At 43.1% G+C, this 15,999-nt stretch overlaps 1 long non-coding RNA gene and 1 other non-coding gene across 3 annotated transcripts in view; one reads left to right on the top strand and one right to left on the bottom strand.

Moving 5' to 3' along the window:
• The window catches only part of LOC107536462 (uncharacterized), an 81,854-nt gene extending 68,548 nt beyond the window's left edge, over positions 1 to 13,306 (top strand). For both annotated transcript variants that reach the window (XR_001603139.2, XR_015715621.1), the window contains exons 4-5: positions 5,180 to 5,235; positions 9,924 to 13,306. This is a non-coding gene — a long non-coding RNA (uncharacterized LOC107536462). The remainder of the gene's footprint in view (positions 1 to 5,179; positions 5,236 to 9,923) is intronic.
• On the bottom strand, positions 686 to 840 carry LOC148091572 (small nucleolar RNA SNORA62/SNORA6 family). The gene has a single exon (XR_015715661.1). It is a non-coding gene; the product is annotated as a small nucleolar RNA SNORA62/SNORA6 family (small nucleolar RNA).
• Positions 13,307 to 15,999: the final 2,693 nt, after the last annotated feature.

Genomic DNA, 15,999 nt, shown 5'->3' with positions numbered 1-15,999 from the left:
GCGCGTCACGTCCCCGCGGTGCCCCGGCGCCTGCACGCGGGGGCGCGCTCGGTGCCGCCCGCCGGGGAGCCTGCAGGACCCGCGGGGTCTCGGGAACGGGCCCGGAGGCGCCCCCGCGCTGGAGACGCCGGGGAGGCGGCCTCCAAACCGCCCGCCCCGGGGACGCAGGGACCGGGCCCCGCCCCGGGGACGCAGGGACGCGGGTCCCCGCGAGATGCAGGCGGGGTTCCTGCAGCCAGCCGAGCTGTGCGCGTCCTGGAGAAGTCCTGTTTTTGCTGGAGCTGGTACTTTTATGAAAAGGACCATTCAGTTCTCGACGGGGAGGGTGGGGTACGTTTTGCAGGACCAGGGGCGGGCATAGGTATTGTTGTGGTGCCGAGGAAGGGAAGCCAGCGCGCGGGTGCGACCCCAGCCCCTGCTCGCGGGGACGGGCCGTTTAACTGACCCCCGCGGGCTTCAGTTTCCTCGGCTCTGACATTGGGGAGCATAGCAGGAGGCCGGGCGGGACTTTAAGAATCTATGTAAAACACTTGAACCGTGCCCAGTCCATAGTAAACAATGCCTAGGCATCTGGTATTAGCATTATTATTATTATTATTGTTAGCAATAGCAGTATTTAACCAAAGGGGGGTCAGAAATCAAGATTTAAGAAGGAGACTTTATTTTTTTTATTTTTTTTTACCTCGCTTGTAGCAAGGATTACTATTAAACTCCACTCGCTGGGCCAGAGCCCCTTGTGGTGTTTTGGAAAAACTTGCCCCTGGGGCAGCAGGCTTCCTACACTTGGGAGTCTTAGCAGCCACCAGTGGCCTCAGCTCCACGCTCTAGCAAGTGTGCATAAGGCGGAGACCTTAACTAGTCTTGCTGTCTCCTCTCCTCTGTTTATGTCGCTTGTATCCTTGCCTCGCAGGTAGATTTGACCTTAGTTTTCTGTTCTTTGCCAAAAACTGAAATGGGCTCCTAACCAAATTTTGGCTATGTCTGCTTCGCCAGCCGTCCAAGTCCATAATGGCTATCATTGTTATTATTCACACAGTTTAAGATGGCCAGTGATGTTATTAACCGTAATTATTCCTGACCTTTTGTCCTGCATTTGTGTGGCACTCCGCATTTTCATGATGCCTCACAGCCACTAATTGTATGGGGAGGTGTGTGTAAGATGGGTTTACCTAGAGTCATTTCCATTTGATGATACCTGTCTTTCTATAGTTATTATAAACACAATACAATATATGTTTTACTCTAGATTAATAGCAATATTTAGGATGATGATTCATCTACCTGATATCTAGATTCCAAGACATGCAAGTTGGGCTAGAATTGTAGCTGAGTAGATAGTGTTATCTCCTAGTCTCGTCCCAGGATGCCTGTCGTGGCACCAAGGTTATCACCTGCCTTATGCATGGGTGGAGTTGAACCTACCTCAACAAAGTGTGATTTCAGAAAGCGTAGCAGAGGCTTCCCTTGGCCTCCAAAACCAACCCATTGAACTCCATCATTCATTACGCCTCAGGGTTAACTTCTTCTCTGGATGAAGTTTAATCAGGGAAGACAGAAAAAAATCCATAAAACTGAAATTCAATTGGGATGGAGTTGAAAAAAGAGATGGACAGAGGAAATGGAGTTAGATGATACCTACTTTCAAAGTTTGGCAGACTTCTGGTTAAATATGTGGGTTGAATTTAGCAATATCCCCTCCCCAAATGCCATTAAGGGGATTTTTCAAGGTATAAACCCCAAAAGACACATAAATTAAGAGAGGGAATGATGGCAACAAAATTTTGAGAGTTGGAAAGTTTCTGTACAGGGGGTAAGTGATGTGGCTGACCTAAAAAAAAACAAAAAAAAAAAAAACTGAATCCTAAGAAAACCAAGAACCAGAGTGGTATATTAATACATTCACAGAACCTCTGAATGGCTCAGGAAGTGGTGGCTTTAGGCCCTGGAAGTGGAAATAATAGTGGGACCAGAAATAGCAGAATGACGTGGAAGTTTGTTTAGAATTGGATACCCTTCCCCGCTCCACAAGGTTGTTGGCTAAACTGCCCCTGTCCCACCCTGGTGTGAGATGAGTGCCAGATTGGGGGGAAGAAGAGGAGTGAGTGACAATAGGCCTTGTAAATATTGAGATACATGCCCCCAGCCCTCTTCCTCCCCTTGGCTCAGAATATCCGCATCAGGCTGATCTCTCCAGGTAGAAGACAAGAGTCCTCCCTGGAGAAGCTGAGAGACCAAACGAGTGGGCCTGAGGATCCTGCCGAGGGGACCCAGGCAACTCTGCAGCGCGGCCCTCAGCTGACCAGCTCGGTCCACATGCCCAGAGCTTCAAACCCTTTTGTCATGTTCTCTTTGAAATAGGATCAGACAGCCTGGGGTCATCAACAGTTTGAAGAAAGCTTGTAACATTAATTATAGAGACCAAAAGAAGAAAAAAAAAACAACAAAAAACAAACAGAACAAAAAGGAAACTTGGAAGAAACAGAGTTGCTTACATTGAACAGATAGGGAGAGGTGGGGAAGAAAACTTAAACAACAACAAAAACAAAACAAAACAAAAGCACACTGCCATTAATATTCCCTGGGAGCTGAAAGAAGATACTGCATCAGTGAAACATAAATGTTATTTTTTAAAAGCACCCTTTAGAGAGCATTTAGAAGTCAAGAATGTGATTAGAGAAATTTAAAAACAACATAAAAGCGATGGAAAATAAACTTGAAAAAAATTTCCCCAAAACTAGAGCAAAAATGCTATAGGGATGAAAATTAGAGGGCCAGTCCAGTAGATCCAACATCTGAATAACTGGAGAGAACAGAAAGAGGAAATCACTGAACTAATAATTCAATATAATTTTATAGATCGGAAAGACATGAGTATCCAAATTGAGGGAGTTCATTAAATACCAAGACAATGAATGAGAACAGACTCACACTGGTGGCCCTTACGGTGAAATTTCAGAACACTGGGTTCAAAGAAAGATCCTGTAAAACTTGTAATGAGGGAGGAAAAAGAAAGGGAAACAAGTTTATACAAAGAATCAAGAATCATAAGGACATTACACTTTTCAACAACAGCAGCGGACGCGAGAAGGCACTGGGGCAATGCCTTCAAAATTCTGATGTAAAATAACTTCAATGTAGAATTCTGTACTCGGAACCGTCCATTAAGTGGGAGGGTGGAAGAACTCATTTCAGATGTGCAGGGTGTGGAGAATTTTTCTGCCTTGCACTCTTTCTCAGGAAGCCATCAGAAGGTGTGCTCCACCCAAACTCAGGAGTAGGCCAAAGGAAAAAACCAAAAACAAAAAAAGATGAAGGAACTAGGTAACGGAGCCCACCATAAGAGGGAGACGAAAGAAATTTCTAGCGTGATGGTGAAGCAGAACCCCAGGATGACAACTGTGCGTCAAGCTGCGATGGCAAAGAACCAGCCCAGAGAGGAGCAGGTCAGAAGAGATTTCCTCAAGAACATGAGGCTGATAGATGGAATATCCATGAGTCTGAGCAGATTTACAATAGAGGAGTAGGGTTTGATGTTGGATTAGTGATAAATACAGAGTAACCTAAGCAAAGAAGAAAAACCGAGATCATTATGAACACCAAGGAAAATAAAATACTGTGCAGGAACAAGTAATCATAGGATGTGTGGCTCAAATGTAACCAGTGTTGACATGACCGTAATAATGTAAACACTGATCTAATTAAAATTGTGATAATGCTCTGTTGGGGAGATGAGAGAGGATGGATCTGTGGTGGAGATGGGGGTGGGGGGATGAGAGAGAGAGAGAGAAAGCTAAATCCTCTGTAGCGGGGAAACATTAGATACTGTTTAAAACAGAGATATCAAGAAGTAGCACGCATATTATTTAAAGAAAGGAAGTAATAAAAGAGCCCACTCAAAGTGCGGACAAAGGTTGCCTGTGTGGAGCAGGAAGTTAGGGTTTTTGGAGGAAGAACAGGGGCCCTCGTGACAAACCTTGTAAAACCTCTTGGCTAAAAAATATGCGGTTGTCACTGGTAGGCCCACAGTTTGTTTGGCAGGAGGAGAAGCTAGAGGCAAGAAACCATTTTTGGTGCTTGCCACTTTGGTTACACTTCTTGGGGTTCAGTGGCCTGGGGCATGTCAAGATATCCCTTCCGTGTGAAGGACGAGCTGCCATCTGTCCCCCTGCTACTACAAAGAAAGAGGTACAATACCTAGTAGGCCTCTTTGGAATTAGGAGGTAAAATATACCTAATTTTTGCATGTTACTCTGACCCATTTCCCAAGTGGCCCAAAAAGCTGCCAGGTCTGAGTGGGGCCCCAAAACAATACAAGGTATTATATCAGGTCCAGGCCGAAGTATAAGTTGCTCTGCCCCTGGGCCATATGACCGAGTGGTTGCATTTCACTTCACTGGATAAAAAACAGGTTGCAAGGTCTGTCCTGGGGAGAGAGGAGGTCACCAAACCTTAAGATCAGCTAGTTGAAAGACCTCACTCTATAGATGAGGAAACTGAGGTAGGCAGGCTCCAGCATGTTCCCCAATGATCCCCGCCCCTTGATATTCACACCCCTGTGTAGTCCTCTCCCCCAGTGCACCGGGGTTAGTTTACATGAGCAGTGGAATGCAGCAGAGGTCATGTTGCTCCTGAAATTAGGTTGTCAAGGATATTGCAGCTCCTGTCCTGTCTCACTCTTGGATCGCTCACTATGGAGGAAGCCAGCTACCAAACCGTGAGCAACCCCATGGAGAGGCCCACATGGTGAGAAACTGAAGCCTCTTGCCAGCAGCCATCTGAGTGAGCTTAGCAGCAGATCCTCCAGCCCCAGTCGAGCCTTAAGATGACCGCAGCTCTAGCTGACATTTTGATTGCGACCTCATGGGAGTCGCTGAGCCAGAACCAGCTAAGCCACTCTCCAGTCCCTAACCTATAGAAATTGGGAGATCATACATATTTGTTTTAAGCCACTACGTTTGAGGTAATTTGTTAAGGAGCAATACATAAGTGATACTGGGAGTTTTCGTAACTTACTCAGAGTCACAAAGCTAGTTAGTGGCTGACTTCCAATGAGAACAGAGGGCTCCTTACTCAACATAATGTCACATTGTATTCTGGTGTATTTTGGATTTCTTTTGTACCGGACACACATTGATTCAGGAGGTGTTGGTCACTATCTAAAAATTCTGTTTTTTCATAGGCAAAATGAAAACTGGGCCTTTCTTCCTCATGGAATGCAGAAGCTCATTCAGTAAGGTAAATGTTTACTTTGCCCTTACCATGTAGTAATGCATACGCATTTCTAAACTATGCTTATATCTTTTTCCCACAATTTCTGGAAGGATAGAGATGACTGATTCAATTTTGTGCAATAGCTTAGTGACAAAACCAGGAATGTAATTTCTACTTGAATTCTTTTAACTGCTTGACAAGAATGTCATAGAGTACCCAGGATTAGTTAAATCATTTAAATACTTCAGTGACTCTGACCTTCCTGTGCAGTGAATCAGTGGCAGGATCTAGTGTCTGCATTTCTGTCTGTTGTCTCTCAGTGTGATATTCAGAGAAGGGCGGATGACCAAAAAGGCACTTTGTGGCTTCTATTTCCCTGCCCTAGAGTCTGCCATTTGGATGCATATGACTATTATGTTAGAGTTTTGTGTGCTCTTTTTTTGGGTCTCAGCTTTTTAAAATGTAATTATGCAATATCCTTATTTTTTCCTTCCTTAAGAGTATAGCTAGAAAAGTAGGGGGATGGAAGTAGAAAAGTGGGTTTGGGTTTCACTAGAACATGGATATTTTAAAAAATTAATCTCACATGTGTTCGAGGCTCCAATTCTATTAACTCCACAAAATTTCAGGTATATTTCCAGTTATTCCTCATTACAGTCAGTAAGTTAATTTGCTTTCATATATGCCCAGCATTAGGGAGATTCTTGAATGTTTTTGTATTTTTTTGTTACTATTCTTGAAATAAAAAGATTTGCCAGCTATCCCCTAGTATCACTTAGTCTCTTGATGGTCAGAGAAAGATAATTTTCACTCCCTGGACATTTTAGCACTTCACTGATTATAACCCAGCTAATTATGTATGGCTTGAAATAAAATGCTATTTCATATTTTATATTAAATAGGTTAGCGATCAACGTGTAGTTTGAATTTTGTTTTATAAAAACTCAGCGTTGTTTTGTATAATCAGCAAAAATAATTGAACTAAATCGTGTCCTTAATTAGTGATGGTACTAATTTTTCTAGCTGTTCTGCTTGTTCAGAAAATTCTATGTTCCTCATCAAACTCGTTTATAAATTCCTTTGATTGTGATGACCCCGTACATGATTTTCAGTAAGAACTCACTCGTGCGTTCAGTCCCTCATTCATTCGACGTCCATTGGGTCCTTAATATGTGCCGGGTCCTTTTATCTGGGCGGGGGTATGGGAGTGAGTAAACCATGCAGAGCCCGGTTACTGCGACTCTTGTGTTGCAGCGGGGGAAGAGTGTCAGTCAGCAAATAAACAAAATAGACACAGAATATGTCAATGGTGATTACATGCCTGGGGGACAAATAAGGCAGGTCAGAGGACAGAGAGTGGCAGACCTGAATGAGGCATGTGTCAAGGGCACAGCAAACGGTGCCTAATGCGCCGGGAAATAGCCAGGGGACTCGTGTGGCCGTGGCAGGGTCAGCAAAGGGGAGATGAGGTCCGCGGGGAGGTGAGGGGATAGATCCCGTGGGGAAGCAAGGGCCAGGTCCCGCACAGGCCAAGGGGAGGGGTTTAGGCTCAACGCGACCCCTTCCCACTCTGTGTGAAGGACGTGTAGGAGTGTCACTGTGCAGGCAGGAACACCAGTTAGGAGACCCTGCTAGTTTGGGTCCTCAGAAAAGCCAAGCTGAGATGAAATGTGGTGGGAGGTTGATTAAGGGGCAGCTGCAAGGGGACATGGAGAAGGCGCCACAGGAGGCCCGGAGGGTCCTCACACCGAAGTGCAGGTCTGACCCGGGTGCAGGACAGGAAGAGGAAAGGAGGGTTGCATGGAAGAGTGACACTGCGATGTCACTCGATGAAAGCCTGGCAGGGCCAGTGGGGAGTCCTTGAGCCAAGGTCGCCCATCAGAGAAGCCCCCATCTCCCAGGAGTGGGCCTGCCCGGTGTCCCTGCCGTGCGTCCTTAGCTGGAAGCAGCCCTTGGGGAGTGCGCCTCAGCGAGAGCGCAGGGTGGGTGCAGGGCGCAGCAGCTGGGCCCCCAGACGGCTATGCTCGCCCACGGGAGACCTGAGAGGCTCGTTCCCATGGCCGTGACAGGGACGGTCGCCCTAATCCAGGTAGGAGGGATCACGGTTAAGGAAGCAGGTGAATTCTGACGTGTATCTTCATCCAGATGTGTTGGCAAGGGTAAGCTGACTTCTTTTGCCAATAGATGATGCGGAGTGTGTGGAGTGTGTGGAGGGAGAGGGGACAAAGATGCCACCAAGGACTTTTGTTCTGTGTATCAGGAGAGTGGAGTTGCCATTTGATGAGATGGGGGAGACTGTGAGAGTCTTATCCGAGGGGAATCAGATGTTTTCAGCCTGAGATGTTGATTAGACCCCCCAAACGGGGATATTGGGAAGGCAGCTGAATCCACAAGTCTGGAGTTCCATGGAGCGTTCCAAACTGGAAATACAAATTTGAAAATCATCAACATGGGGATGGCAGTTAAAGTTCTGGCACTGGGTTAGTTTACCCACCTGGCACCATACATAGTTATTACAATGGTATTGACTATTTTCTCTGTGTTTTACTTTACAACCCCGTGACCATTTTATAACTACCAGTTTGTACTTTTTTAATACAATGCCTGATAAAGACATAGTAAAAGTGCCATGCAGCTTTTCTTGCCACCTGTAGGTGGCAGTCTAATCAAATAATTTCATGGGAGCTGCTTGGCAAATCCAAGTTTATTTATCCTGTATTGTTTAATAAGACTACTAATATAGATATATATATATATTTAAAATGTGTCTTTATTGATTTCAGAGAGAATAAGGGAGGAGAGAGAGAAATATTTTATTTTAATAAAATTTAAAATATTATAAATAATATATGGAAACAACATTTAAAATATCATTATAAATAACATGTAAAATAACACTAGTACTTGATTCAGGCTTTCAAACCATTGAAGGAAAGACATTTATTCAAATACTTGTTGGTTGTGTCTCATGAGAAGTGGTTCTGATGCCACCAGCGACCTCTAGCCACTGCCATTGGGACTCTTCTGGCGTCCTGAGAGGTGGGTGCACAAGCAGCCCTCCAGGCAATTGCATATCAGCTACTTCTAGCTGAATATTTCGTCCCTCATCCTCTCTGGTCTTTGCCCTCATCTCCCGTAAGGAATTTTCCTGAACTGCTCACTATCCTCTCTCAACTCTGAACCCTGCCCTGTGCAGTGTGACCTTGGTTGCTCTACAACTTACACCAAAACTCCTCCCTCCCGAAGATGAGGTGGTGAGGAGAGAAGTCCTGGCTCCCCTTCCTGTGTTCGAGTGTGAGAGTGCCTACACACAGAATCGATGTCCTGGAAACTCAGCAGCCTCAGCGCTTTTAACCTGTGAATAAAAGTCACTGCTCACTGGAGGGCAGCTTGGGAGCCGCCGTTAAAAAAGTCGACACAACCTGCATCCCCAGCCATTTTATTTCTAAGTGTGTTTCCTAGACATATCTTTGCAAATAATCATACATAAAGGGACACATTCAAGGAAATTCAGTGTAGCATTGCTTGTACCAATGAAATAAAATAACAACATAAATGATCAACGAAGGAAAAATGGTGAACTAAACGATAATGCCTCATACGATGGAATATTTCCGTACTACGCAGCAAAGAGTAAAATAGACCTATGTGCATTAATATGGAAAGGTCTTTTATCAAATTCTTAAATGAAAACAGCAATCTGTAAAAAAATTATATCTCTGTGTATATCTACACATGCAACACAATGTAGATAGGTATGTAAACAAAGAAGAAGGACCTGGAAATTGCAAGCAAATAGCAGTGATTGCCCCTGGGGAAGAAAGTTGGACTTGGGCAGAAGTTGGATTAAAGTAGGCTTTTATTTTGTTTCGGAATTTTTTTTACAATGTGGATCTATTGATGTGCTACTTATATACTTAAACATTTAAGAGAAAGCGACAAGGAAGGCAAGAAGGCGTGCAGGGGCACGCAGTGGTTAGTGCCATGGTCCCTGGAATCAGACCCCCCTACCCAGGTTGTAGCAGCCACTTCTGTAACCTCTCTGTGCTTCACTTTCCTCCCCTGGAAATGGGGGACACAGTAGTGTCTCCCTCAGAAGGTGCTTATAAAGATGAAACAAGATGATGTGTGTGAAGTACTGGGCACCTAGTATGAGTTATGTGGGTGTCAACTAGTGTTATTGATTAAGGAAAGAATAAATCACTGGCGATTCCACTTTAGGCCAAGAAGAATTACTACTTGATTCATATTTTGGCACTTGTGAGACATCTGGAAATATACTTAAAAAAATCCATGTCAAACAGCCCAGGAGTCGAGGCTTCTACGGTCGGGCTGTTATCTAGTCATCCTGAAACAAAATGCAGTCCAACCAACATTAATATCAAACACCACACTGTCTCAATATGGTATAATTTGGGGCGTCACAGTTGTGTGACATGAAGATCACCTGTGTCGGGTTATGCAGGCCGGAGCCCTAGTCTCCTTTCAGGTGATGTCCACTTTTGTTCCCCACTGGTTTGCATCAGTGTAATCTGCTCATCAAGACCTGACATCGCTCTGACCCTATTAGCAAGAGCTCTCTGCCTGTATATTAGAAATATTGTTTGTATTAGAAGCTTCTATTCCAATTTTTGTAGCATAATATCGAATCTGAGTGATCTGGAATTTTGTCACAAAACACAGACCAGATCATTTTTCTTCACGTCACATAGGAGTTCGCTACACGCGCAGAGCAGAGACAGATGGAGCAGCTCAAGCGTATCAGCAGCATTGCCAGCGTCGGCTGCAGGCTCCTTTGGTGAGATTTAAGGTATCTCAACAATGACTGCGAGGGCTCGTAAACGGTGTGTCCTCAGTACTCCCATAGATTCGTCGTAAGTGAAACAGCAGTGGGAACTTCCGGCGGGTACTGTGCGCATCCTGGCCACCTGTGGTGTTTGGAACAAGCATCCAGTATTTCTTGGATGCCTCCCCTCTCTCCTGGGACTGTGGAGACACCGGCCAGCAGCACATACTTAGTCCCTGACGACTGGAATAAACCAGTTGCCGCTCACCATCCCTCAAATGTTCCATTCAGTGTTCCGTAAAGATCCGTCCTTCTCAGGTGGCCTGAGTATGTTGTGTTTCTGTTTTGTTTTGAGGTCACTGGTTCCTGGGGTGGATGCCTTTGGACAGCTAGTACTTTTCGGCCTGATTCCTGTCGGGACTAGAATCTGTTCGTACCTCCGCCTTGATTCTTTGTACTGATTTCCTTTAATGAGCCTACCTCTGAAATATTTAACATCCTTCGGATCTATATTTCTACACATGAAATATTTAACATCTCCGTTCTGCTCTGCCAAACCCTGCCACGGGCCTGCATCTCTAGATTAGACACCTTTCACGTTTTGAATTCTCGCCTGGGTCTGGACGTGATTACTCACTCCTGTCTTTTGACTTTTTCTCTCCAATTTCAGTCCAGTTTTCCTCTCACTTTCCCCCAAGTTCCTGCCAACTGCTGTGTGACTTTTCCAGCATGCTGCATGACCAGCCTCTCACTCCCTGCTTCAAACTAACAGTTTCATTGTGTTAAGGCTCCCACATAAAAATCAGTAAAGCATTTACTATTTACTAAAGGGTGGAATAGAAACCATTCAAAACATAATTCCTAAGGAACTGACTGATATCAAGCACAGCAGTATGCTCCACGTCTAATAGCCTTTTTAACGTGAGACCACTTAAATTTCTTAGGTGTGGGCACAGTCAGGAGATTGAGATAAACTGAACACAGGTTTCAGAATAGGACAATTAGATTGGTGTCCTTAAACATTCATTCAGAAGCTCCCTAAATAAAAATAGGTCCCTAATGGGGATATAGAGGGATAGGATCCACACAATGTGCCCATTATTAACCAAGTAAAAGTAACCACTTGCTTACTGGTCTGTATTAAAAAGTTCTCTCATATACATAATTGTACCTGCACTTCACAATAACCTTGTAAAGTAGATATTATTTTTATTATGTGCATTTTGATTCTAGCAAATAGTAATTTTATCAAATATTTACCATATGCTAGGTCATATGATAATATATTTAACATTCATTATCTCATTGAATCCATAAAAGATCCCAAAGAGGAAGCAACTACTTTTCAAGGATGAGGAAATTTGAGGTTTATAAAGGCTGTGCCTAAGAATACAGGTGTAGTAAGTGAGAGAGCTAGGATTTAAAGATGCTAAGCTCTTAATCATAAAGTTTGGAAGTTAAATGACTTGCCCAAGGCCTCCCAGCTAGGACATTTGGGACTGGAATTGAGCCCAGGGTTTATGATGATTTATCGTTCACTTTTTAAAACTTTATTCACATAGCATACAATTCACCTATTTGAATTGTAAAATTTAATGGCTTTTAGTATATTTACAGAGTTGTGTCTGCTTTTGTCAGCTCAGGCTACCATAACAAAACACCGTACACAGACTGGGTGGCTTAAACAAGAAAAATTATTATTTTGCAGTTCTTGAAGCTAGAAGTCGAGATCAAGGTACCATGGTGGGCTTCTGCTAAGAGCTCTTTCTGGCCAATAGATGGCAGTATTTTTTTAAATCCTCATTGGAGGATATTTTTTTCCTATTGCTTTTCAGAGAGAGTGGAAGGAAGAGAGAGAGAGAGAAAGAGAAAGAGGGAAATCTAGTGTCTCTTCTTATAGGGTCACTAATTCCATGATGAAGGTCCAATCCTAATAACCTCATCTAAATGAATTATCTCCCAAAGGTCCCATAGCCAAACACCATCACACTGGGGAGTAAGACATTAACATAAATTTGGGAGGACAATATTCAGTTCAAAACACCTCACTTCCCAGGCCAAAGGCCCCACAGTGACTAATAAGTATCCTCTGTTCCAATCCAAATTCTCTAGAAAGAGAGCTGGATGAGCAGCCTGGGTCAGGTCCTCACTCCAGCCAGCTGTGGACATAACAGAGACTGCTACGTAATTGTGTTGTTGTGTGGTTTAAAGAATTCTGTTTAATAAAAAAATTTACCATTCAAGTATTTATCCCTAAATGATATATTCTGGTTTGGCTTATCTTCCTTCAAAGTTGTTATTCTCTGTTCTATAGGCAATTAAGTTACTTATAGATCTGTTTGGTTCCTTGAAGGCCTGTTTGAAGCTTTACTGGAGTGGATGGAGTATACGTTTTTACTCCAGCATTGTTTTAGCCTCTCTACTAAGATGTGACCCCTATGGAGTCTCCACTGAATGCCTTAGAGTGTCACCATTGAATCTCCACTGTGCCTAGCCAGAATGCAAATATCTCCCAGCCCTGTGTGAACCATACATATTGTTCAGTCAACTTTTTGTTCATTTTACCTACACTTGTGGAGCTTCGTCCTCTACATGTGTGGAGCCTAGTTCTCAGTAAAGTCTCAGGGGGACTCTTGTAGTCCAGGGGCTGTTTCTCTACATAGTTTCTTCTACCTCACAACTTGATAGTTTGTCCCCAAACTTCCAGCTACCTCAGACTCCTAGGACAGTGATCTCTGTGTCCTAAATCTTTTTGCTTGGTAGAGGATCTTGCCTTGATGTTGATGAAAACACAGTATCTGTAAAGCACAATAAAATGCAGTATATCTGTATAGGCTAATTAGGGTTCCATTGTCTTCTTGCTTTCATTGTTTCATTCAACAAGTCTACTGTCAGTCTGTTATTTCATTCTGGGCTGTGTCATTTCTCTTTGACCACTCTTTAAATTTCTTTGTCTTTAATGTTGTTCAATTTCAATAAAATGTGTCTAGCTAGGTCTATATTTATTTTTATTCATCCTCCTTGAGATAGGCTGTATTTCTTTTGTCTTTATGTTTTTTTCTGTAAAAAATGTCCTCAGCTGTTATTTCTTCAAATGTTGTCGGTCCTCTTTGTTTCCTATCCTCCCTTAAGAATTCTATTATTTGTACATTAGATCTTCTCATCCTATTCTCCATATATCTTAACATCTCTTTTGTACCATCCATCTCTTAATATTTTATAGCTGTATTCTTATTAATGTTTTAATTTTTTTTTTAATATATCTTTATTGATTTCAGAGAGAGGGAAGGAGAGGGAGAGAGAGATAGAAACATCAATGATGAGAGAGTCATTGATCAGCTGCAGCCCACAACCCGGGCATGTGCCCTGACCAGGAATCGAACCCCGATCGCCTGGAGCCTAGGTCGACACTCAACCGCTGAGCCACGCCCGGCCGGGCCAATTTTTTAATATTTATCTTACATTTCACTAATTCTTTTTTTGGTTCCAACTTATTTTCTGTTTCACATACCCATTAAAAAATTTTTTTTAAATTAGTATTTTTTTTAAGTTGATATTTTGAACTTCTACTTGGTTCTTTTTGAAACTTACTTGGTTATTTTTGATAGTCTCTTGTTGGCTCATTTTTGTGATGTGTATCTTCTATTACTTTATTATATATTTCCTCTCTTATATTTGTTACCTGGAAATTACAACATCTCAATTACTTAATAGCTATATCTCTTCAGTGTTATTTATTCTGACTCAGAGTGGCTTGTTACTTTGTGTATTTGGTAATCTTTGATTATCACCTTATTTTTGGTTGATCATCTGTGGCATTCTGAAAATCTAAATTGGGAATGCCTTCATCAAAATAAAATTTTTGTTTGCTTCCTTTGGGAGCCAAATGATACTACTGACCTGGGACCATTTTAACCCCCTTTAGTGTACTGAATTAATGAAGAGTCTCAGGAAACACATTAAATAAATATAACAATAAAAACAATTAAATAGCAACACAAAACAGTATATTAAGAAAAATAGTTCTGAAAATAGAGGCTACAGAAATTAAGAGAATGAAGAGATCAATGTACGTTAAGGTAGCTGGCAGACATTCCATGAGGTGATATATAAATTAATTTGGGTGGCGGGGGAGGGTATTTGAAAAGAGCAATAAGAATGAGGAGACTGGATATTGTGATATTATTGTGAAACGGGAACGTATTGTCTACAGCAGAGCATTTGCTTAGGGGAGTAGCTAGAGATGATGCTGGAGAGGTAGGAGAGCATAAATTGTAGAAAAACTTAAAATCTCTGTAGACCTTGAGCTCCATATAGACATGGACGACGCATATCTTGTTCACCATTATAACTCTAGTACCTACCAGAGTGCCTGGCGCATAGTCTATATTCAACACAATTCTGTTGAACTGATTAATGGCATGGACGAAGACACTTTGAAATGTTGAAGCTTTATCTGGAGACTGATGGGGATTCACTGGAGGTTTTGGAGTATGAAAATGTCATGTCATGTTATAAAAAGTGTTTTATAAAGACTATTTTCAAGGCAATGGGCAGAATAGATGGGAGTGGGTAAAGGCTGGGTGTAGGGAGAGGCATGTAATCATCTTTTGGGAAAGAAGGGTCAATAGTGGGCTGAAGATAGTGGGAAGGAAGACTTGTTTTGAGACTGAAGCAACTGTCAAATTTTTCTTACCTAGAAGATAGTAAGAGGGGTATTATCAAGACGAACGAATAATGTGTTAATTTTTGTAGTTGGTGGTTGAATTTGAAAATTTCTCCTCTCATTACTTACCTTTTTCCTAGTGTTTCCTTTCCTGCATGATCATTGGGCTTTCTTCTGTGATGCTCAATCACCCACCAATTATTGTTTTCTAGAGCTACTATGTTCACCTATACCCTGAATATTTCCAATTTGTCAGACCTATTAGACAGTTCCCATCATATCAGAATAGATTTGGGAGGTGCCTACACAGACAGTCACTGAAACCTCTCTTGTGAGAGTGTACAGAGTAATAGAAGACAGGGAAGGAAGCGAGGGTGAGTCCCTGGCGCTGGAATTCTTCACCAGGCCTAGAGGTCTAAGACACCACACCTGTCCCCAAAGCTTAGAGTCCCACTTCTGCATCTGGTGGCTTTTATCATGTTGCTTACTAGCATCAAGCTCTAGTTGATAAACCTCCAGGGCATCAGAGATTGTTCTTGTATTTTCTCGTTTTTACCGTTAAAACAGAAAAAGTAGGTGTGCGTAGAGCGTTCGCCCTACCGTCTAGCCCAGCCCAGCACTCATACTTCAGGGATGGTGCAATGAATCAAGTGTGTCTACAGTGGTGACTTTAAACTGGCGGGCCGCAGAAATCTTTGTAGCAAGTGATACCTGACTGTTTAGTCAGGGGCACTGACCTCTTTCCCTTAGATTGTCAGATTTAAAATGACAACAGCCAACACAACAATAGCTGTCTGGTGTGATTGAATCAAAATTATACCTTTTTTTTTTTTTGTCAGGTCGGCAAAAAATATACTTTTTGGTGTGCGGCAGAATATTAGTAATTAGTTTAGTGTGCCGTGGATGAAAAGGTTGAGAATCGCTGGCCTACAGAGGTTAGTTGTTGACTCCAGAGGCTGTGCTGGGTCAGCCCTTTTCCCCAGGACTTACCTCCAGGGTCCCTGGAAGAAAAGCCCATCCCGTCCCACCAGCTGACTTCCAGGGCCTTGGGTTCGAAGTCTGCTTGACCCTCGTGCGGACGCCCACGGCCTCCTTTCCACTAAGGGCCAAGCCCCTCAGTTCCCAGTGGTCTTCCCTGCCCTTCAAGGGCATCACTTAAATTGTCAGGGAAGGAACAGAGCAGCTCTTTCTGTCTCTGGGACCAAAGCAGGAGGCTGGAAAGCCACTAATAACAGCAACACTATTATTATTAGTTATTATTTTAAATTAAAATCCCGGGGGAGGGGGAGACGTAGATCCTTGTTGCAGGCTTCACGGTCCTCGGGGACAGAAGCCC

This window comes from Miniopterus natalensis, chromosome 14 (genome assembly GCF_054644295.1).
Source record: "Miniopterus natalensis isolate mMinNat1 chromosome 14, mMinNat1.hap1, whole genome shotgun sequence".
In the NCBI taxonomy this organism is placed as follows: Eukaryota; Metazoa; Chordata; class Mammalia; order Chiroptera; family Miniopteridae; genus Miniopterus; species Miniopterus natalensis.
The sequence above is the reverse complement of the archived record's forward strand: the minus strand, read 5'-3'. Positions and strand labels throughout refer to the sequence as shown.